The 25,772-nt window shown below is 37.9% G+C and overlaps 1 long non-coding RNA gene across 1 annotated transcript; it reads right to left on the bottom strand.

The window, feature by feature from the left end:
- Positions 1-3,223: 3,223 nt before the first annotated feature.
- On the bottom strand, positions 3,224-25,290 carry LOC139706516 (uncharacterized). Its single transcript, XR_011708139.1, has 3 exons — positions 25,244-25,290; positions 10,748-10,830; positions 3,224-3,277 (listed from the first exon to the last, which is right to left on the bottom strand). It is a non-coding gene; the product is annotated as an uncharacterized lncRNA (long non-coding RNA).
- Positions 25,291-25,772: the final 482 nt, after the last annotated feature.

Here is a 25,772-nt window from a genome sequence, read left to right as displayed (position 1 = left end):
TTAAGTAACTACATTAGAAACTGGCAAAAAAGACTGGATAAGAGGAAGAAGAAAAGTTGCACATTCTCTAATGTAAACTGTATTTCAATATATAACCTCCTGAAGCATCAGAGACCCATTCCACAATCCTCAAAGCTGGTTTTACAAGACAGAAGGTGAAGGGATAAACAAGGGGAAAAATTCTGTCCCAGAGAAGCACAGTTCACACTCACCAGCATAAATGTAAAATAGGTGTCCACAACATTTCCTTGTATAGAGACTTTGCTATAACCTGCTGCTAGAGCCAGGGTCATGGAAATGGATGAAAAACCAAAGATAAGGAGGGTAAAGGTCATGACAAAGAAAGTCTCCGTCCGTGGCTTTGATCCTTAAAGAAAAGAAGGGATGAGTCCAGCTGGTGTAGCTCCCTGTGTACTTGTAAATATTTATTGTGCAAATATCAGGATAATATTAAGCAAACAGTAAGAGAACAACAAAAAAAAATCATCCTCTGTCCTAACACCCTAGGTCACCAATTTCATTATTTCCCTCCATATAACTGAGAGGGGGTATCACTAAGTCCTCATAGACAAATTGCCACATGACTCTGTGATGGCGAATAGGGCTGTTAAGTTCTTAAAGCAGTTTATAATTATCATGAGCTAATGCTTTGTGTCATATGATCTGAAGATTTGGGAACAGCTGCAAAAACACTGATAGGAGTTCAGGGCTCCAGATTCCATGAATAATTCTTATCACATACATGTATTTCAAAAATGGAAAGTTTAAGCTCCATCAATGATTCAAACTCTATAGTGGGTTGTTAAAGAAAGTTTTGTTGTGTATGAATGTATGTGTTTGTGTGTGTGCTTGTATATGTGTATCAGTGAAAATTATGGAAACAATAACTCAATGAGTCTAGGGTAAACCCAGAGTATAATTCACAAATGATATTGTCCACTTCATCAAACAAGTAATTTCATTAAATCAATAAACCCCAAAGTCATCATCTTTATCTAATTAGAAAAGTAAACATGAAGAGAATATAAGTATATAATGATTTCTTATCTCTCTATATATGTCTCTACAGATATTAGAGGTAACACTTCCTATTTATATTTTATCTCTATATTGAAATATATACAGAGAGAGAAAAAAAAAAAACGTAGAAAAAGGCAATAAATATCCTGGCTCCTCTAACACAGTTTCAAATAATTTTATAAATTTGGACCATATTTGTGTAAAACACACAGCATCTGTATAGTTTTATAAATGGTGATAGGTTAATTACCATTTTATAAGTAGTTTTAATAGTTCAGTTGGGAAAAGTCTAGAAAAGAGTGTCCTCATTAACCAGCTATTTATAGAGTACTCAATAGACACATGCTTTCTCCCTTATAGATTTCTTTGCCATTTGGGGAACAAAATACATGTTTGCAAACAGAAGTTAACTTCTCCACATATCCAAAAGTAAAGACACATTCTCTTTGTCGGGTTACTTACTGGCCATAAAGTATAGTGTATAAATAAATATAAAACTTGTCAATATCATCTCGAGTAGTAAATCAAGCAAAAGACTTCCAAAGAAATAAGATGACACTCTATAATACCCACTGATGGACTCATGTCTATAGAATAAAAACATATACAACACAGGCCAGGTTAGTTTAAAAAGGCCCAGCCCAGATAAGATGCTGTTCAGACTCCTGCTGCCACCAAGTCTAATCCTGCAGCTGCCAGCAAGCTCTGTGCTCATCCCTCCATGTCCTTCCCCATCGCAGGTGCATCCTCTCTGGGACATCAGCCCCATGCTGTGGACCTCTCTCATGATAGCACTTCCTGCTTCCATCCCCTCTGGCCCCACATCACCCCTCCAGGAACACAGTCTGCATTTCCTCACTCACCTCAGAGCCTCTGCTTTTCTTCTGAGGCTAGCTCACTGGAAAGGGCTAATATCAGTGATAATAGAGGCTTGGTAAAAGAGGCTTTTCTGGCTTGGCTTGGCACTCTGGTGCATGCCTGTAATCCCAGAGGCCCTTGAGGCTGAGACAGGAGGATTGCAAGTTTAAAGCCACCCTCAGCAAAAGAGAGGTGCTAAGCAACTCAGTGAGACTCTGTCTCTAAATAAAACACAAAATGGTCATGGGGAGGTGGCTCAGTGGTCAAAAGCCTTTGAATTCAATCCCCAGTGTCCCTCCCCTCCAAAAAAGAAGCTTTTCTTCTTCCCACCAGTGAACTTTTTATACTCATGACAAAGAGAGTCTCCATCCATAGCTTTGATCCTTAAAGAAAAGAAGGGATGAGTACAGCTAGTGTAGCTCCCTGTGTACTTGTGAAAATTAATTGTGCCAATATCAGTATAATATTAAGCAAACAGTAAAAGAACAAAAGAATCATCTCTATCCAACATAGAGGAAGATCCCAAAACTTCTTTTCAAATCAATTCTTATGTTGAAGCAAGAAAATGATCATGCCTTTCAACAAGATACCCTTGTCAGATACCAAACCTTAATCTTTGTTATTCCTAATGCCTCTCTTTCCAAATTCCAAACTCTTTCATCACTACCTTCATTCCTTCCCTCTGTGGTGATCCCACTCCTGGGCATGTAGGCATGGGCAAATTCCTCCATCTTTGCAAACTACAATGAACAAAACCATCCTGATTTTTCCTGTAAGGCTGCCCTCTGGCTCTCTCCATTCTTTGATCCACTCAGGGCTGTGCTTGGCCACATATTTTGTAAACTTCATATCCCATCTCCAATTTGATACTTAACACTTAAGTATCTATCAAACTCCTGAATTTTCCTAGAGAGGGACTTTATGACCTATTACTTTCTCAAAACCAAAGACAATTCTCAACCCTTTTATCCCTCACTTTCTCTGCAAAATGGGGACTTGCTGACCATACCCAAACCTTGATATTTTTTTCCCTTAGTAGCAGACCTCATGTGCTCTTGGTTTTCCACTCCATTGAAGACTGCTTTTTCTCAAATAATATTGGTAAACTATATATATACTTCAAAAGCTTGTGTTGTACAAGATAGAAAGAATTTAAATATGACAATTTTAAACATAAGATATGGGAAAGAAATGAGAAGAAAATAAATTTTCCAGTTATCCCCATTATGAAATCCTTGGCCCAATTCTGGATGTGACCAGTTTGCCCACCAGGCTGCAATGCCCCTTCCCTGAACAGAGTCCAACTCACACAAACCGCTTCTTCTGGATCATGAAGAGATCCACTGCCAATGTTCTTCTGCGACACAGGTAGACCATCAGGAAGAAGAGCATCAGTGCTCTGTCAAGAGAAAATGGGAATAAAAGCAGATCAGTCAAATCAGAGCTCTTAGGTTGGTTTCTTCCCTCAGAACTCCTTCCAGAAGTAATGTAAAATCAAAGACATTAAAAAAAAAGTGGAACTTTTCCATTTAAACAGACAGGAATGTGTCACCCCATCAGGGCTCTCCCTGAGTGTCCTCAGTGGTGCCCTGGTTACTCCACACTATAGTACATATTGAAATTTATGTGTGGACTGCTGTGCACTGACTTGTATTCACTAAAATTCATATGATAAAGAAACAACCTCCAATGCAATAGGACTGGGAGGTACATTTTTAAAATTTATTTATTTATTTATTCATTTATTTTGTAAAGAAATGACAGTGGAATGCATTACAATTCATATTATACATATAGACCACAATTTTCATGCCTCTGGTTGTATATAAAGTATGTTCACACCAACCCGTATCTTCATACTTGTACTTTGGATAATGATGTCCATCACATTCACCATCATTTCTAACCCTATGTCCCCTCCCTTCTCCTCCCACCCCTCTGCCCTATCTAGAGTTCATCTATTTCTCCCATTCTCCCATCCCTACCCCACTATGAGTCAGTTACCTTATGTCAGAGAAAACATTTGGCACTTGTTTTTTTGAGATTGGTAACTTAAGTAATGAGGTTTAGGCAAGGTCATGAGAGTGGAGCCCCCATGATGGGACCAGTGTCCTGGTAAGGGCAAGAAACCCCAGAAACTCTATGCCATGAGAGATGCAGTGTGAAGGCGCCATCTATAGGCAGAGCGGGACCCTCACAGGAGCCTACTGCTGGAAGGGAGCTCTGAACCCAAACTCCCAGACTCTACAACTGAAACAAAACCAAGCTTTGTCCAGTAAGTCCCCTAGTCTGGTGCATTGCTATGACATCCTGTGATAACACTTAGGTTATAAAATACTTTCACCTTGAATTCAACTCACAAAAATCCCGAGTATCATTCCTAATATATGAAGAGAAACTTTAAGTTAAATAGAGCTCCAAAGGGTTAAGGTATTCAATTCAATTTGGTTTTGAAGTGAAGTAACAAAAGAGTAAAGGCATGTGGAAAGAAAATGCCAGAACTACACAAGACCACCAGAAAGCCTGGACACCATCCTTGATTTGGAACAACCACCTTCCTATGGGGTTTCCAAAGTGTTAAAAAAATCAAACTGATGTTTATTCATAATAAAAATCAATTTGATCACCTGTGTAAAGACTGTTAATATGTATATCAGTAAAATAATTGAGGGTTAGCAAGAAAAGTGTTGGCTAGTTTATATTTCAAGTGAAATAAGGATTTCATGGGAGTTTGCCAACATCCTTAAAACATGGGCTTCCCTGCCTAATCAGACACCTAAACTGATATTACTATAAACATGTAAAGAGAGGATATATGTACATCATTTAAATTACTTAAAAACAAGAGAAAGTTTTTCAAATGTAAACACAAGTGAACAATTCCAACTGCCTTAAAGAATTTATAGAAAACTTTTTATTCATGCACATGAGAAGTTTTATTTGAAACCTATACATCGTCATGCTTTCCCAACATATATCCATGTTATAAAAACAGCTATCCTCCCTACAAGCAGTAAGTACACTTTACTTCATTCAGATGTGGGTGTGAATGTGTACTTTCAATTTAAATAAACACTCTACATCACCTCAAATCACCCACTTAAGTCCATTCTTTTCCACAACAGCCTCTCATCAACAGAAAATTATGGTGCAACCTGGCTTCTCTAGACAGATATTTATCACACCTAAGAAATAAAGAACTAAGAGGGCAGGCTGCTTTAAATATGAAAGTTCATCAATAATTAAAAAGAATGGAAAATAGTCAGGTCCAAGAGACAAACAGCCAAGTAAGTATTAGTACATAGTAAACCTAATATCAAGCTGAAGGTCCATGGGGAAACAATGGGATAGAAGAAAAATTCAATTAAATTTTTTCTCACATTTAACAATACAGTAATATTCATAATTCTGAAAAAGGAAACAGTAAAATCACCTCTAAGACAGAAGATGATTTACTTCATAATAAACATGTTTTTATTATGAAAAATGTTTAATGCACTCAATGCTTTTTAAGGTGGCAATTCATGTGCCATGTATAAATACAGATCAGATTTATTTTTATTTATAAATTGACAAACTATACTCAAACATTTGTGGGGCACAAAGTGAAGTTATCCTTCAAGATCCAATGCTAGTTGGGTATGGTGGCTTACACCTGTATTCTCAGGCACTCAGGAGGCTGCATCAGGAGGATCACAAGTTCAAGGCCAACCTCAGCTATTTAGGGAGGCCCAAATCAACTTAATGAGACTCTGTCTCAAAAAATGAAAAGGACTGAGAAAAAAAAAACATCCCTAGAGAGTAAAATGTCAAAGAATAATAAAATGAGTCTATTATGGAGATCCATTACTTTTAAAGTTCATATACTTTAATTTTCATCATTTTTATGGTGAGAACATTTGGAGTTTATGCTCAGCAATTTTGAATTCTACACTATTATTTACTGCATTCACCACCCTGTTCAATGTATCTCAATAGAAAGAAGATCCTATTCTTCCTGCCTTCCTGAGATTTGTACCTTTGACCTTCACATACACCATTCTGTGCCGCAGTCCTGCTGCAGCAGAATAACCAGGGGGGGTGACGAATAACTTGTGTACTTGATACAGCAGGAGTAGGAGCCGTTTATTGCAGGACAGGAGCGGTATTTATACATTCCACACAGCTTATCTAATTAGCATAAACTAGATACATCAGTCAACCAATAAGGAATCTCCACACTTAATGGCTTGTTTTTGTTACTTCTCAAACCACTCCCTCTGGCATTTTGCCAGGCACCATCCAGACTTGTTTACGAACTCTAACATTCCCCTGGCAAAATGCCAGGTGTTATTTTTGACTTGTTTACAGACTCTAACATTTCCCCCTTTTGTTTAATTTAAATAATGACCATAGTGGTTTTTACAGAAACACCATAAATAACCTGCTACAAACAGAAAGGGAGGATACAAAATGCCACAATACCAAGCCAATTGATGGCTCCATGCAAGAAGCCCTTGGAAAAATTATACCAGCAATGACACTGTTAGCAAAGATACCGAGTTACAATTATAGATTACAGTTTGTTGTCTCAGTCCAGGTAAAGCAGTGTCTCAATAGATTAACTCACAGTCCAGGTAAATCACAGTCCAGGTAAGTTCTGCAGGCAGCTAGCTTAAATCACAGTCCAGGTAAGTTCTGCAGGCAACTAGCTTGATCTGAAGTCTTGTCCATTTCTCAGCTGAAGTCTCGTCCGGTTTTCAGCAACACTGGAACTTCTTCCACCTTGGTCTTTACTGGCACTGGGACGAAGGCAGGAACTCTGGATGGCTAAAGAAAATCCTGTAGCATTCTACTAAGAAAACAACCTTCTGAACAATTTAGTGCATTATCTCAAGGTTTTTTTTTTGCATTTGAAATAAGCATTAATAGTGCTCATTACTCATTAGCTTCCAGGTGTGGGAGAACCATTGTAGTTACTGGTCTTGGAAATGACCAAACATCAGGGACGCCAGTAGCGTCTTTTGCTGGCTGTAGCGTCCTGGGCAGCCCCAGATGGCCCTGGGGAGAGTCCTGGTCTCAAACTGCTTCCGGGCACAGGTTTGGATTTGGGCTCTCGCAGTGGCATCCCGCTCCCCAGGCGGGGGGCAGGGAAGAGCCGATTGCCGCTTGGAAAGCCCTTGTTGCGCCATGACCAGCTCGCGCACGTGGCAGCCACCACCGCGCCGATTGATGCACCCTCCGGTAACGAAAAGTATTCAGTAATAGCCTTTCGCTGTAACTTTTTTCCTGATAATCTTTCTTCTTCTGAACTTTCTTTTTCTTTCTGACTAGAGTTCCTGGGCTTCCATCAACACATGCCCTAACTATTCTTGGTTCCACTGGGGTGCCTCTTTCCATTATCAATTTACTTCTCACACCTTCCATATTTTCATCACAAAGACAATACAATATACTTAGAAAAAACAAGACACAAACATACTGTATCAATCTTCTCCATTTTCTTAAAATGGCCATTTTTCCTCTCGCCCTATCTGCCTAGGGACGAGCAGATTGCTCCCGTCCTATCTATGGACAGGCAGCTTTTTTTCGTCACTTACCCCCGAGTGTCCCGGGGCTCCCCGTACGGGCCACCATCTGCCGCAGTCCTGCTGCAGCAGAATAACCAGGGGGGGGTGACGAATAACTTGTGTACTTGATACAGCAGGAGTAGGAGCTGTTTATTGCAGGACAGGAGCAGTATTTATACATTCCACACAGCTTATCTAATTAGCATAAACTAGATACATCAGTCAACCAATAAGGAATCTCCACACTTAATGGCTTGTTTTTGTTACTTCTCAAACCACTCCCTCTGGCATTTTGCCAGGCACCATCCAGACTTGTTTACGAACTCTAACATTCCCCTGGCAAAATGCCAGGTGTTATTTTTGACTTGTTTACAGACTCTAACAATTCTGGAATACACCATTTTACTCTGTCTTTAAAAGACTAAAAGTGTCAGAATTTACATATAAGCAAGAACGTGGCTTTTGTCTTTCTCAGTCTGGATCACTTTACTTAGCATAACGTTCTCAATTTAGTCTATGGTCTCACAAATTTTAAAATTCCTTTTCCTGTGGCTGAACAGCATTCCCTGGGGCATTCACCCATTTTCCTTATCTGTTTGTTAGCTGACAGACACTTAGATTGATGTCCAAATTGACTGTTGTGCACAGGGCTACAATGAACATGGGAGAGCAGATCCCTCTTCAACTAATTGACTTCAAATATTTTGTGTGAACACCCTGAAGTGGGATTAATAGATCCATTTTTTTTAAAACATCACTTTCCTAATTTTTTTAGCTGTCACAACAACACATTAAGGCTATAAAGTCAAAGTGGCTCAGACTCTACACAGGATTCAAACCCAGTTCCTCAGTTACATAGGTAAGAGGATTTGTAAGACACCACTTGATTCCAAGAACAGTCCTAAACCACTGGCCTTCACAGCAATGTCAAATGAAGGATGGATATTCCTGCCCAAAGAAAGCTCTAACACCCTGGCTCCAGAGAAGAAGCTGACACATCATTTTCTTACCCAAACAGTCATCACTAATCACCTGATCATCCAAAGCAGAGGTAGATGAACCACACACACAGAGGCTACTGTCATATAGACCAAATATTCTAAAAAAGTAGCTAATTATAGTCAAAATGCAAATTAAAATTAGATTAGTGTCCAATTTCTCCAGAAAACATCTGAAGAAATGACTACACTCATGTATTTCTCTGAAATTTTTGACCAAAAGCTGTGGTGGTCAGCTTTTCACTTCTTTCAAACTGCAGTTGATGACAGATTCCGCAACACAGTCTTCTTGCTGCACAGTATACATGTTTCATGGCCTCAAAACCCTGTGATTCTGCTGAGCTTTGTTAAGAAATAGCATGTACACAGGGCACAGACACTAACAGTTGTAAAAAAACAAATCCAGAGATCTCTTCCTGAAGAAGGTGAAAAAGTGACTTAACTCTGGAAAACAGCTGTAATAGTCATCTTTTTGTAAGAAAACACCATCTACTTCAACAAAAAGGAAAATCCACTTTAATAAATAAATTTAAATAAAGAATTTTTATGGTTATTTTTCATTCAAAATCAATTTGGCTGTATCCAGAGTTCACTTCAGGCTTTTGGTATGCATCTTGATACTCAAACACAGGAGGCTTATTTAAAAACTGACATGTCTTCCTTTTCTTTTCCTTAGTCTTTTCCTTTCCTCCTTCCCTCCCTGTGGGGATCAAGACTAACACTGTTTCTCCCCCAGGCACGGTTGTCATGTCCTTCAATTCTTGGGTTCAATTCCCAGTACAAAAACAAAAACAAAAACAAAACAAAACAACAAACAAAACACCATCTCATTATTTGGATCAGGATTAGCATCTGGGACAAAGACCAAGCTCCACCATTCTCAACAGTAAAATGGGGATGAGACCACCCATTCCTCTGGCCCTTGGGAGTTAACATTAGCCATAGCTGTCAAGCATGAAGCTCAATGCCTAGTGAGAAGTGCTTCTGTATACATGAATTGTGTTGAGAACCATGAATTCTGGAATGTTGAGAATCTATGTTTAGAACATGAGCCAGCTGTTTAAAATGACACCTAGGAATAAGAGTTTTAAGGTCACATTATGGCTGAAACTAGAAAGGAGCACGACACTAATGTAAGTGCTTTCCATACAGAGTTAGGAACAACTGACTCCCATCCATACATCTTACACTCCCAAGTCATACAAACACCAAAACTGAGGAAACTGTCTCACAAACCACCAAAGAAAACAGAGCAAAAGTATATTTGAAAATCAAAAACATCTCAGCATAAAAGGCATTATGAACTGAGTGCAAAAAACCCCACAAAATGGAATAAAATATTTATAAATCATATATCTGAAAATGAATGAATAACTAATAACTATAAAGAATTCCAATCATCATCAACAACAAAACACCCCAAAACCCAAGAATGCAACTTAAAAATTGGCAAAGGACTAAAAACAAACATCTATCCAAAGATCATGTGGATCTCTGTTATTTGAAAACAAAGTAAGTTTCTGTGAGAATGAGAAGGTATTGTAACTTTATGTGTTGCTGTTAAGAATGTAAAATGCAGTAGGAGAGGCTTTGGCAGGTATTCATAAAATTACCACATGACCACATGCTGGGTATCTGCCCCAAATGACTGTTGAAAGAAAGATTCAGACAAGTGTGTGCCCACCCATAGCAACATGACTACAATAGTTCAAAGGTGTAAGCAACCCTGATTTTCAGCAATGGATGAGTGGATAAATAAAATGTAGTTTCTACACATATATTATTTGGCTTTAAAAAAAAAAAAGAATATAACACATGCTACAACTGGAAGAAACTTAACGAGTTTATGCTGAGGAAAATAAGGCAGTCATGAAAAGACAAGTATTGTATGACTTCACATTGATAAGTTTCCTAGAATGGCCACATTCAGAGACAGAAAGTTGCAGATGGTTGCAGAGGTGGCAATGATGAGTATGGGCAGTTATTCTAAGGCGGGCTGAAGATTCCACCTGAGAAGATAAAGAAATGGTCGGCAGTTGGATGGTGTTGACAGGTGACAACATAAATGGACATTTTGGCACTAAACTATGCACTTCAAAATGGTTAGGATATGTCCGTGATGTGTAATTTACACACATACATACATATGTGAAACCGAAAATTAACTCTTCCATTCACATTTCAATACACTATCTGATCCTACCCCATAATAAAACAGCAATGTTTACCCTGTATTGTCATAAATTCAAATTCTGAATGGATTTTCATTAGTTTCATCAAAGTAAGAGCATTTTCACAAAATTGAGATTCAAATTTACTTACCTATTTCGGATTTCCGTACAATCATCTCTCAGCAAAAGGATAATGGTGCCTGTAACCAGTCCCAAAACCAATGTGACAATTATCTTTTCAAAGAGAAAAATGAAAATTAGAAAGAAAAAATTTCAATTACAGGTAAAACTTTTTATTACCTAGTCAAATCTCTCCACTGAAATACACACTTTAAATGGATTGGCCACAGTAACTGGGGAATTATCAGACAGTGGTTATTTAATTTTCTAAATTAAATTGAGAATGTCAGGATTCTGTGTTTTGGGTACTGAGAGGACAAGAGAGCAGATGACTAGACGAGATAAGAATCTTCCCAGTGTCTACCAATCTCTGTCCACAAATACCATACAGCGTTGCTGTGTGAGGAAGGCATATGAAGGAGATGTTTTGGGAACAAAATAAGAATGCTGACTTAAACTGAATTTTCAACTTTCATGCCAGTGAATGTGCTCAGCTTTAAACTTCAAGAGATTCAAATTAAAACAAGATGACTTCACTCTAATTGTGAGAAATAAAGGAAATTTCAGGGCTTTGGTTGTAGCTAAGCAATAGACTGCTTGCCTATCATGTGCCAGAACTGGGGTTTGATCCCCATCACTGCAAAGTACAGAAATACATAAAATTTTAATGCTACATCCAAATTCTAAGAATGGAATTTTGAATTATAAGGAAGAAGTGGACTGCACCTAGCTAACATGTGGGGAATCCCCACCTGCACAGGAAAAGTGCATTGTCACTGTCACCAAAGTACTTGGCCAGATGGGGTTACCCAAATCCTCCCATTACCATCTCCGCTCATATTTCTTGTCTTTCATTCCCAGCCAATGAGGCTTACAGATAACTTGACAAACCTGAACTGCCAATTTTTTGCCTTTCCCACCCATCTTCACCTACTCAGTCTATATACCTCCCAGAGAAAATGGAACAATGTTACATTTCCTCTTAGAATTAAAACTCTCTTAAAGGTGCTTCATTTAGCAAAAGATCAGGGTTACATTAGACATATTTTATGTAAGGAATTCTTATAATTTTATGTGAGCTAAATATAATAATATAGGAGATAGGAATGTAAAGAAAACTAAATACCTACCAGTAATCTTGCAATAATCAAAGTTTAAAAAAATATCTCAATATTACAACAGTATCAAGCCATGAACTAATTGGTAATGGATACTTGGCAAATATGCAGGCAACATGCAAAGAAAAGAACAGTGAATTGTAAAGAATAATTTGTGAAGACCAGACTCTGGAAAGAAGATTAGTGAAATGTTTCACCTATGAAATGTCCTTTGCTAATAATACAGAAATTTGGGGTGGGGGTAGGAATCCATTCCCCTGCTATATCCCCCAAGACCCTCAGAATCTGTTCATTATTACAATTAATCAAGTTTCCAAAATCTATGCTAATAGCTCTACCAACATGCAGCATGCACATCTATGCAAGAGTCTATGCTTTCCCATTGTATAACTGTCAAGATATTCAGACTTCAAATTAGACACTCTGCATCCTTCATTTCTCTTGCATCCATACTTCATTTCTTTCACTGACTGAATATTTTCATTTGGATATTCCTTAGTGATTTTTAGCCAATTTTCAAATATTGACAAAATGATGAATCCATGATCATTCCATGCTTTTAAGAAGTTCACATGTATTGTATCTTCTTGCATGAAGAAAAACAAAGCCATTGAGTAAACTGAACATTTAACAACAGAGTAGATAAACCTAACTATGAGCTTTTTATATATGTACAAATGGTCTCTGTTCAAAACAGATCAAGATGAGAAATTCTTCAACTATGTCATTCTCCCTTTTTCCAGAAGTATTTAAACAACACATCTCAAGGTATGGATTGATGGATATTTGTAGCTTTCTCTAAAAAAATTAAAAATTGAATGCATAATATTTAGCAAGAAGAGTGAAGCCAGTGGTATTACTATTCCAGACCTTAAACTATACTACAGAACAATAGTAACAAAAACAGCATGGTATTGGCACCAAAACAGACAGGTAAACCAATGGTACAGAATAGAGGACACAGAGACAAACCCACATAATTATAGCTATCTCATATTAGACAAAGGTGCCAAAAACATATATTGGAGAAAAGATAGCCTCTTCAACAAATGGTGCTGGGAAAACTGGAACTCCACATGTAACACAATGAAATTAAACCCCTATATCTCACCATGCACAAAACTCAACTCAAAGTGGATCAAGGACCTAGGAATTAAACTAGAGACCTTGTGTCTATTGGAAGAAAAACCAGGCAACATCTTCATTATGTTGTATTAGGCCCCAACTTTCTTAATAAGACTCCTATAGCACAAGAATTAAAACCATGAATCAATAAATGGGATGGATTCAAGCTAAAAAGCTTCTTCTCAGCAAAAGAAACAATCATTGAGGTGAATAGAGAGCCTACAGAATTGGAGCAAATTTTTACTACAAGCACATCAGATAGAACATTAACTCTAGGATATATAAAGCACTCAAAAACCTTAACACCAAAAAAATAAATAAATAAATAATACAATCAATAAATGAGCCAAGTACTTGAACAGACACTTCTCAAAAGAGGATATACAATCAATCAACAAATATATGAAAAAATACTCATCATCACTAGCAATTAGAAAAATGCAAATCAAAACTACTCTAAGATTTCCACTCACTCCAGTCGGAATGGCAGCTATTAAGAATACAAACAACAGTAAGTCTTGGTGAGGATGTGGGGCAAAAGGCACACTCATACATTGGGACCGCAAATTTATGCAGCCAATATGGAAAGCAGTATAGAGACTCCTTGGAAAACTTCGAATGGAACCACCATTTGACCCAGCTGTTCCACTCTTCCGTTTATACCCAAAGGACCTAGAAACAGCATACTACAGGGACATAGCCACATCAATGTCTATAGCACCACAATTCATAATAGCTAAATTGTGGAGCCAACACAGATGCCCTTCAGTAGATGAATGGATAGGGAAACTTTGGTATATATACACAGTGGAACATTATTCGGCACTAAAAGAGAATAAAATCATGGCATTTGCAGGTAAATGGATGGAGTCAGAGAATATAATGCTAAGTGAAGTAAGCCAATCCCCAAAACCCAAAAGTTGAATGTATCCTTTGATATGAGGATGCTGTCTCATAATGGCAATGGCGCTCAGAGCATGGGAGGAATGGAGGAACTTTAGATAGGGGAAAGGGGAAGGGGAGGAAGGGAGGGGGTTTAGGGGTAGGGAAGATGGTGGAATGAGTTAGACATCATTACCCTAAGTACATGTATGAAGACACAAACGGTGTGAAAATATTTGGGTACAACCAGAGACTTTAAAAATTGTGTTCTATATGTGTAATATGAAATGAATTGCATTCTGGTATCATATATAACAAATTGGAATACATAAATAATTTAATTAAAAAATTGAATGCATAGTCAAATATTTAGTATGCAAGTATGGACAATGAATTTCAGAGAGATTAAGGAGAATGTTGTCAAAGTAGACTTAAATGAACAATAAACCTTTTTTTTTTAAATAATCCATTCATTCCTATACCTTCCCAACATATCTGATTAAATGTCAAGTCTGAATCATGTCAACAAATAACTAGTTTACAACAAAATACAAAAAATCAGGCAATAAATTAAGGAATGTCACCAGGAAAGCATTAGTTTTGATTTGAATTTTTCTAGTTGCTAGCGATAATGAATATTTTTTTCATATATTTGTTGATTGATTATATATCTTCTACATTTAAATAACTCCATTTCACAAAACTTACAAAAATAAAAATCATACAAGCTTAAGGACTCGATGTCAGAGACAGGCATGGTGGCACATGCCTGTACTCCTGATGAATTGAGAAGCTAAGACAGGAGGATGGCAAATTTAAAGCCAGCCTCAGAAATTTACCAAGGCCCTAATACACATAGCATTACCCTGTTTTTAAAAAATGTGAAAAGGTGTGGGAATATGTCTCAGTGGTATAGCCTCCCAGTGTTAAATCCTCAGTACCAAAAAAACAAAACAAAACAAAACCCCACTTATATCAAGGATCAGTAAACTATGGGTCAAAACCCAATAGTTTGTTTTTTCCATTTTTTTTTTACTTGGGAGGTAAAAGTTCAAGAATAATATTTCTTTCAATATGAATTTCAAAACCAGTGTCCTTAAATAAAGTTTATTGGAATGCTGCAATGTTCATTTGCTCATATGTTAGCTGTGGCTGCTTTAATCATGAAACGGCAGAGTAGACTTTGTGAAACAAATGACATATGTGGCCATGAGTCTAAAATGATTAACTTCTAAGGTTTTACCTAAATGGGTTTGCCTGTTCCTGAGCTAACGTTTCAACATTTAAAATCCTGAACAAGAGTTGTTCCACTGAGCTCAGGGTTATACAAGGTTCTTCCCTTACTGTACAGACTACTGCTTCCCTGAACATTGCTGGAATTGCTTTTGGAGAACCGAGTTCAATGATGAGACAAGTAGGCTGAATGTGCTACCTGGAGGCTCTGGGCCTGCTGTTTGACTCTTAAGGAAGCCAAGGCTCAAAACACTCATAATCCTGATGTAAAAACACCTGTGTTCTAATAACATCTTGCCCAGAATACCATATGTTTCTTGGATAAGACACTTAAAAATCAGTTTTAGAGACATGTAAGAAAAGCCTAATGAATAAATCACTCTGAAGAATCAGCTTATTATACTGCATCTTCCTGTTGAACAATGGGCTACCAAAGTTAATGCATCTAATTGGCCTGACATTTTTTCAAATGATGTCAAATCGATGATCTAAGAATAAAATATTGACATTGTCCGGCAGCAGCATCTAGAGGTTGGAGCTGGGCTGCGTGCCGAGCCCTGTCCTCCGAAGGCTGGACTGCAGCCTCGAGCGCCTCAGTGGCCTGTTTGCCGCTGCACCTTAGGGCAGAGCCTGCTCTGCGGTCGTTCTGCATCCCCCTGCCAGGGGACCCGTGCTCTGGAGGAGGGGGACGGAGAGCCGCGGCGGCAGCCGCTTGGGCCCCAGGGGCCGGGCACCGGGCTGAGGAGCTGCGGAGGCCAGGGTGGCTCTGCTACGGTCGCAGACAAGCGCGGCGCCCGTGAGCGCAGCCCAGAGGCGGAGGCGACGGCAGCAGGGTTTCATTTCTAGAAATCTGGACTGGAAACAGAAGCAGCAGTTTGTATAATCCCAAGAACTTGCTTATGCCAGGAAGCTGTAAGGGCAACATGAATATCATTGAGGAGATCTAACATGGTGGCAGGTGCAGAGAGATCAAGTCTCTGACATCTTCAACTGAGCAGGCATAGGGAGCTGTAAACTGTCTAAATGCTGTTTGCTCAGGATCACTAGGCAATGCTGAGCTGACGTGGATCTGGGGTGTAAAGGCTGGGCCCCTCAGAACACACACACAGAGCCTGAATTGGAGGCAATTAAGCTCCGATTCTCCTGCTTCGTGTGACTCAGCACTAACGATCCCGCAGAAATAATTGGTCGTCCCTTAGGAACTTACAGAGGTAAAAGCCAACCGAGCCTTCATAGGAAGTGGCCACAGGACTGAAACGGGGATTGGGAGAGACAGTCAGGACCCACCCGTTGCATTGGTCACCCAGCAAAGGGAACGAACGGTCACCAGTTGCATGGGATACGACCATGGCAGAGAACTGGGGTAACGGGCGGAGGAGATAACTGCATTGAAACCAGAGCGACAGGTGTGTAATCCCCTAGCCATCTCTCTCCACACAGCGGGGAAACCTTAAGGGCCCCTCCCAGCTCTCCTGTGAACGCAATAACCAGACCGAGGGAATCAGGAGTGGCGCGGGACTCGCGGCGCGGAACTCCCGGCTACCGCTCCCACCAGTGCTGACAACTGAGGTCTCTTGCACCAGCTACCGGGGGCATGGCTACAGGAGGGCAAGCAAATTCACTGGGGGATCTCAGCCCCAAGCTCTACAAACTTAGGGTCTGAGGGAGGCAAACAGGGAGAGTGAGCCCAGGTGTTCATGAAAATAGGGCTCCCAGGAGCAGCAGACCTGGCGTGTAGCCAGTATTGTGGTGAGCGCCACAGGTGAGCACGGCCTGGCTTGAGGAAACACAAGACAAGGCCCTAGACACTCAGGATTGGAGACCCGCCCAGTCTAGGAGAAAGAGCTGCTGCACAGTGAATGGTTCCCACCTATTGAGAGGAGAAGCTTGGCCCAGTGGGCACAGCTCCACCTACTGGAAGAGAAGTTAATAGAACTCTAGGACTGCATTTATTATTATTATTATTATTATTATTATTATTATTATTATCATTTTTTTCTTTTTCTTTCTTTTCTTCTTTTTCTTTCATTTTCAATTTTTATTTGTTGTTGTTCTTTAACTTTTTTTCAATGTTTCTAATTTTTTTTAAATTTTTTTTATTTTATTATTATTATTTTTTTTTAAATTTTAATTTTCATTTTTTTATTATCATTATTATTTTTGTTAAATTTTTTTTCTTCTTTTCTTTCTTTCTTTATTATCTAATCTTTGTTATTTTTGTTTCTTTTGTCTTTTCATTTCTTTTCAGTTTTCTTATTACCCTTCCTTGAATTCTACCTGCCTACTCTCATTCTCTTTAGGGACTTCTTCCCTTCCCTTCTAATATCTTTCCTCCCAAGCATCAAATAAATTTATAAGAGTAAACAGTAACTCAGCAGTCAAACAGAAAAAGAAGTAACATGAGCAGCATAAAAAAGCAAGGAAGAAAAGGAGTACAAACAATGAAGGACAGCCTAAATATTCAGGAGGACCTAGAGTCAGCAGAAAAATGGTCATATAAAGAACTCAAGGAATACCTTAGACAGATGGAGTGGAACCTTAAAGAAGATACAAGACAGCAAATCCAAACAGTGAAAGAACACTTTGAAAATGAATTACATAAACAGATAAAAGAAGAAGTTAAGCATCTTTATCAGGAGACAGAGATTATAAAAAAACAAACAACAATTCTAGAAATGAAGGAAACGATAAACCAAATTAAAAACTCAATTGAGAGTATCACCAACAGAGTGGAGCAAGTAGAAGCCAGAACATCAGATAATGAAGACAAAATATATCATCTTGAAAAGAGACCAGCCAACTCAGAAAGGCTTTTTAAAAACCACGAGAAAAATTTCCAAGAGATATGGGATAACATAAAAAAACCAAACCAAAGAGTCATAGGGACAGAAGAAGGTACAGAGATTCAAACCAAGGGAATGAGTAACCTGCTAAATGAAATAATTACAGAAAACTTTCCAGAAATAAAAAAGGAAACGGATATACAAATTGTAGATGCATACAGGACACTGAGCACACAAAGTCACAGTAGACCAACGCCAAGACACATGGTTATGAAGATATCCAATATACAGAACAAAGAGAAAATATTAAAAGCTACAAGAGAAAGGAGGCAGATTACATTCAGGGGTAAACCAATAAGGTTAACAACGGATTTTTCATCACAGACGCTGAAAGCGAGAAGATCCTGTTACAACGTATTTCAAACACTGAAAGACAATGGATGCCAACCAAGAATTCTGTATCCAGCAAAGTTAAGCTTCAGGTACGATAACGAAATAAAAATCTTTCATGATAAACAAAAGCTAAAAGAATTTGCAGCCAGAAAACCAGCATTGCAAAGCATCTTGAGCAAAACACTACACGAGGAAGAAATGAAAAACAATAACCAAAACCATCAGTGGGAAGTGCCTCTATAAAGACAGAGGGCAGGGGGAAAGCTAACCATGGAGAAACAATCTAAATTAAAAAAAAAAAAAAAAGAAGATAAAAAATCAAACATGCCTGGAGGTACAAACCATATATCAATAGTAACTTTAAACGTTAATGGCTTAAACTCTCCAATAAAGCGACATAGGCTGGTAACAGGGATTAAAAAAAAAAAAAAACAAAACAAAACAAAACAAAAAAAAAAAAACAAAAAAAACAAATCCAACAATATGCTGCCTCCAGGAGACACATCTCATTGGAAAAGACATAAACAGGCTGAAGGTGAAAGGTTGGGAAAAAATATACCACGCACACGGTCCTCGTAAGCAAGCAGGGGTGGCCATCCTCATATCGAATAAAATTGACTTCAAGACTAAATTAATCAAAAGGAATAAGGAAGGACATTATATACTGTTAAAAGGAACCATTCACCAACAAGACATAACAATTATCAATATTTATGCACCAAATAATGGTGCTGCAACGTTCATAAAACAAATTCTCCTCAAGTTCAAGAATCAAATAGACCACAACACAATAATTATGGTTGACTTCAACACACCTCTTTCACAATTGGACAGATCCTCCAAACAAAAGCTGAATAAAGAAACTATAGAACTCAATATCACAATCAACAACCTAGACTTAACTGACATATATAGAATATATCAACCATCATCAAGTGGATATACTTTTTTCTCAGCAGCACATGGATCCTCCTCAAAAATAGACCATATATTATGCCATAGGGCAACCCTCAGTAAATATACAGGGGTGGAGATAATACCATGCATTTTATCTGACCATAATGGAATGAAACTGGAAATCAATGATAAAAGAAGGAAGGAAAAATCCTACATCACATGGAAAATGAACAATATGTTACTGAATGATCAATGGGTTACAGAAGACATAAAGGAGGAAATCAAAAAATTCTTAGAGATAAATGAAAATACAGACACAACATATCAGAATCTATGGGACACAATGAAAGCAGTTTTAAGAGGGAAATTCATCGCTTGGAGGTCATTCCTCAAAAAAAAAGGAAAATCCAACAAATAAATGAGCTCACACTTCATCTCAAAGCCCTAGAAAAGGAAGAGCAAAAGAACAGCAAATGTAGCAGAAGGCAAGAAATAATTAAAATCAGAGCGGAAATCAACGAAATTGAAACAAAAGAAACAATTGAAAAAATTAACAAAACTAAAAGTTGGTTCTTTGAAAAAATAAATAAGATCGACAGACCCTTAGCCATGCTAACGAAGAGAAGAAGAGAGAGAACTCAAATTACTAACATACGGGATGAAAAAGCAATATCACAACAGACGCTACAGAAATACAGAGGACAATTAGAAATTATTTTGAAAACCTGTATTCCAATAAAATAGAAGATAGTGAAGACATCAATAAATTCCTTAAGTCATATGATTTGCCCAGACTGAGTCAGGAGGATACTCACAACTTAAACAGACCAATAACAATAGATGAAATAGAAGAAGCAATCAAAAGACTTCCAACCAAGAAAAGCCCAGGACCGGATGGGTATACAGCGGAGTTTTACAAAACCTTTAAGGAAGAATTAATACCAATACTTTTCAAGTTATTTCAGGAAATAGAAAAAGAAGGAGCTCTGCCAAATTCATTCTATGAGGCCAACATCACCCTGATTCCGAAACCAGACAAAGACACCTCAAAGAAAAAAAACTACAGACCAATATCTCTGATGAACCTAGATGCAAAAATCCTCAATAAAATTCTGGCGAATCGGATACAAAGGCACATCAAAAAAATTGTGCACCATGATCAAGTAGGATTCATCCCTGGGATGCAATGGATGGTTCAATATACGGAAATCAATAAATGTTATTCACCACATCAATAGACTTAAAAATAAGAACCATATGATCATCTCAATAGACTCAGAAAAGCATTCGACAAAGTACAGCATCCCTTTATGTTCAAAACATTAGAAAAACTAGGGATAACAGGAACTTACCTCGACATTGTAAAAGCTATCTATGCTAAGCCTCAGGCTACATCATTCTCAATGGAGAAAAATTGAAGGCATTCCCCCTAAAATCTGGAACAAGACAGGGATGCCCTCCAGCAGCACTTCTATTCAATATAGTTCTCGAAACACTGGCCAGAGCAATTAGACAGACAAAGAAATTAAAGGCATAAAAATAGGAAAGGAAGAACTTAAATTATCACTATTTGCAGATGACATGATTCTATACCTAGAAGACCCAAAAGGGTCTACAAAAAAACTACTAGAACTAATAAATGAATTCAGCAAAGTGGCAGGATATAAAATCAACACGCATAAATCAAAGGCATTTCTGTATATCAGCGACAAAACTTCTGAAACGGAAATGAGGAAAAACACTCCATTCACAATATCCTCAAAAAAAAAAAAAATAAAATACTTGGGAATCAACCTAACAAAAGAGGTGAAAGATTTATACAATGAAAACTACAAAACCCTAAAAAGAGAAGTAGAAGAAGATCTTAGAAGATGGAAAAATATACCCTGTTCATGGATAGGCAGAACTAACATCATCAAAATGGCAATATTACCAAAAGTTCTCTATAGGTTTAATGCAATGCCAATCAAAATCCCAACGGCATTTCTTGTGGAAATGGATAAAGCAATCATGAAATTCATATGGAAAAATAAAAGACCCAGAATAGCAAAAGCAATTCTAAGCAGGAAGTGCGAATCAGGCGGTATAGTGATACCAGACTTAAAACTATATTACAGAGCAATAGTAACAAAAACAGCATGGTACTGGTACCAAAACAGGTGGGTGGACCAATGGTACAGAATAGAGGACACAGAGACTAATCCACAAAGCTACAACTATCTTATATTTGATAAAGAAGCTAAAAGGATGCAATGGAGGGAGGATAGCATCTTCAACAAATGGTGCTGGGAAAACTGGAAATCCATATGCAACAAAATGAAACTGATTCACCTCCTCTCGCCATGCACAAAAGTTAACTCAAAGTGGATCAAGGAGCTAGATATCAAATCAGAGACTCTGCGTCTGATAGAAGAAAATGTTGGCTCCGATCTACATATTGTAGGGTCGGGCTCCAAATTCCTTAATAGGACACCCATAGCACAAAAGTTGATAACAAGAATTAACAAATGGGACTTACTTAAACTGAAAAGTTTTCTCTCAGCAAGAGAAGCAATAAAAGAGGTAAATAGGGAGCCTACATCATGGGAACAAATTTTTACTCCTCACACTTCAGATAGAGCCCTAATATCCAGAGTATGCAAAGAACTCAACAAATTAAACAATAAGAAAACAAATAACCCAATCAACAAATGGGCCAAAGACCTGAACAGACACTTTTCAGAGGAGGACATACAATCAATCAACATGTACATGAAAAAATGCTCACCATCTCTAGCAGTCAGAGAAATGCAAATCAAAACCACCCTAAGATACTATCTCACTCCAGTAAGATTGGCAGCCATTATGAAGTCAAACAACAACAAGTGCTGGAGAGGATGTGGGGAAAAGGGTACTCTTGTACATTGCTGGTGGGACTGCAAACTGGTGCGGTCAATCTGGAAAGCAGTATGGAGATTCCTGGGAAAGCCTGGAATGGAACCACCATTTGACCCAGCTATTGCCCTTCTTGGACTATTCCCTGAACACCTTAAAAGAGCGTACTACAGGGATACTGCTACATCAATGTTCATAGCAGCACAATTCACAATTGCTAGACTGTGGAACCAACCCAGATGCCCTTCAATTGATGAATGGATTAAAAAAAAATGTGGCATTTATACACCATGGAGTATTACGCAGCACTAAAAAATGACAAAATCATAGAATTTGCAGGGAAATGGATGGCACTAGAGCAGATTATGCTTAGTGAAGCTAGCCAATCCCTAAAAAACAAATACCAAATGTCTTCTTTGATATAATGAGAGCAACTAAGAACAGAGCAGGGAGGAAGAGCAGGAAGAAAAGATTAACATTAAACAGACACATGAGGTGGGAAGGAAAGGGAGAGAAAAGGGAAATTGCATGGTAATGGAGGGAGACCCTCATTGTTATACAAAATTACATATAAGAGGTTGTGAGAGGAATGGGAAAATAAACAAGGAGAGAAATGAATTACAGTGGATGGGGTGGAGAGAGAAGATGGGAGGGGAGGGAGGCGGGGATAGTATAGGATAGGAAAGGTAGCAGAATACAACAGTTACTAATAGGGCATTATGTAAAAATGTGGATGTGTAACCGATGTGATTCTGCAATCTGTATTTGGGTTAAAATTGGGAGTTCATAACCAACTTGAATCTAATGTATGAAATATGATATATCAAGAGCTTTATAATGTTTTGAACAACCAATAAAAAAATAAATTAAAAAAAAAGAATAAAATATTTTCCTTGAACAATGGGACACAAAACTGCTTGAGAGAAATGCCAAATCACATGGACTAAAGAAGTCTGAAACAATGAACATCATCACTGAAATGGGGATGCAGGCCTTCAGGTACAACTGGAGAGCAACAATATTTAAATATGAAAATGTGGTGCTTATCCTGAGAAGTCAGTTTATTAAGCCAAAAACATGCCATATCTTAATACACAGAAATGCAATGATTGACAATGAAAATATCAATAAAATAATAACCAGCTAAATTGATTTCCCTACAAATGTTGGACAATAATAACCAGCTAAATTGATTTCCCTCCAAATGTTGGACAAATTAACTGAAGGAACAGTGTTTTGTGTGACATAGGGATTAAGATTAACTAATAAATAGGCCAGACATATAGCCCAATAGCAGAGCACTGGCCTAGCATGTGTGAAGTTCTGAGTTCAATCCTCAGTATTGCAACAAACAAACAAACAAATAAAATAAATACCTGGAGGACTGAAAACACCTACCACAATGTAGATCAAAAGGAGAAAAGAACACCATCATATCTTATTTAAGGCAATTAACCCCACCATGAATATTCTTGTTGTATCTGGTTACTTCCTGTGCATAAACCACACATACTTTGAGTTATCTATTGCTTTGCCAATATTAAAATCTCTCAATGACGAGCATCAGTCCTTACATTCTGCCTACAGTCTCCTCCCTCAGACAGTGGACAGAACAAACTACCTTAAGGAATATAAATGACACTGGGTTCCTTCAACACCTGATTTTATTGGCAAATCAATCCTCTTCTCCCTATTTTGAGCCTTCTGTCTTCTTTATTTCTACGATTTCTCTCTTTCCTTCTGCATAGTTCATCCTACCATCTGACATAGTCTGTATTTTCTTTATTCATATATCATTTCCCTTCCCTCATATGGAAAAAAAAAAGATCTACACAAGCAGAGATTTTTATTTTTACTCATTTCATTCACTAGTATAGTAGAGTCTCCAAATGGAACACATGATATTTCAATGTATCTTTGGAATGAGTCAATAAATGACAATGGACAGCTCTCAGCAAATTCCATATGTGGTTGATATTATCTGTCTGAACATTTTTAACAAATAAAATTTTGACTAACATTATCCATTATAATATATATATATATATATATATATATATATATATATATATATATATTCAACATTTTTGAGTTATATAGTACAGAAGCCACTTAAAGAGCTTTACATGAGTAAAAACTCAATTGCTTTTTACCTGTTGTGTTTCTCAACTTTTATCACTGTGACAAAAATAAAAATTTAAAATACCAAGAAAGAACATGTTATGGTTGGATATTAGATGTCCCCCAAAAGCTCCTATGATAATACAGGAAAATTCACAGGTGAATGATTGAACTGTGTAATCTAATTTGTCTGTCCTATTTTGAGTGGACTGACTGGGCAGTAACTGCAGGCAAGTGAGCTGTGGCTGAAAGAGATGAGTCACTGGAAGTAAAGCAGCGGGTGCCCTGAAAGCATTGCTCTTCCTGCAGCCCTGCTCCCTCTCTCTGCTTCTTGAGCCCATCATGAGCTGGACAGCATTTTATGCTGAGCCCTTCCTCCATGATGTGCTGCCTCCTTGTGGGCCCAGAACAATGCAATCACTTCTCTATGAATTGAAACTTCTGAAGCCATGATCCCCAAATAAATGTTTGTTTTTTTTTTTTTTTTTTTCTCTCTAAGTTGTTTTTGTCAGGACACTGGTCACATCAACATGAAAACCAAGTAAGAGAGAAATTTTATTTTGACTCACAGTTTTAGACATGTCAGTTCAGATTATGTGGTTTAAGAGTAAGGTGAGGCAGAACTTCAAGGCATGTGGGTGTGGAGGCTGAAAGCTGCTCATCTCATGGCAGTCCAGAAACAGAACAAGGAAGGTGTCAGGGACAACATACCCCTTCCAAGGCAGGCAACTTGACCTACTTCCTCTCTCTAGATACTGATTGGTACAGTTTACATCACCTCCTAATAATGTCATCAAATTATAAATCCATCAAAGGATTAGTTCGTTGATGATGTCAAATGATACAGCCACTTCCAAAGAGCCCAACCTCTGAATATTGTTCCTTTGGAGACCAGCCTTCAACTATGAGTTTTGGGGGACCATTCATATCAAAGATAATACACTAGATTGATTGGCTGTTTCTAAATTCCAAATGGAGTGGGCATGACTAATAAATGAAAGGATGGATAGAAGAAAAAATAATCCTGCATAAGTCCATATTAGAAACAAATAGCTCTCAGATGGGTATTTCACAGCATAACTGGAAGAATTTGTCACTTACCTCATTTATCCAGTGCTGGGGATTACCCGCAAAGCTTTGGAATGAACCCTTGGTGAGACTAATAAGCTGATGACCAAAGGAGGTGACATAAGGAATCTCCTTCCTGACCCAGCACCTCTTATTCTCATCCCTTTTGAATTCATGCAGTTCAGTTTGTATGTCTTTGTAGAAAGTGGACTTGGCAAAATTTTTAGCTAATTCTTTTATCTGTGAATCATCTGTCTTTGAAGGTATTTCAGTCTTGTTAGCTTTGGAATGGAAGAAGATAAGAGGTCACAGATTACTGAATAGAGTACTAACTCATTATAAACAAATTACTCCTGATTTCACAAGTTTTCTCTTGACCTTTTATTTGTACAACTCCTATATTTTGTAGCTTGAGTACAAAAATGAATTAGCATGTATATTCTCAAATAAAAATGCCCACAGCACTCACTGACAATGTCTATTTGTACATCACATTAACATGTAAATTTACAAGGTCATGTTTTCATGAATCATCTCTTTGCTAAACCTCAGGCAAAAATGT

Source organism: Marmota flaviventris, chromosome 7, assembly GCF_047511675.1.
Source record: "Marmota flaviventris isolate mMarFla1 chromosome 7, mMarFla1.hap1, whole genome shotgun sequence".
Classification (NCBI taxonomy): Eukaryota; Metazoa; Chordata; class Mammalia; order Rodentia; family Sciuridae; genus Marmota; species Marmota flaviventris.
The sequence above is the reverse complement of the archived record's forward strand: the minus strand, read 5'-3'. Positions and strand labels throughout refer to the sequence as shown.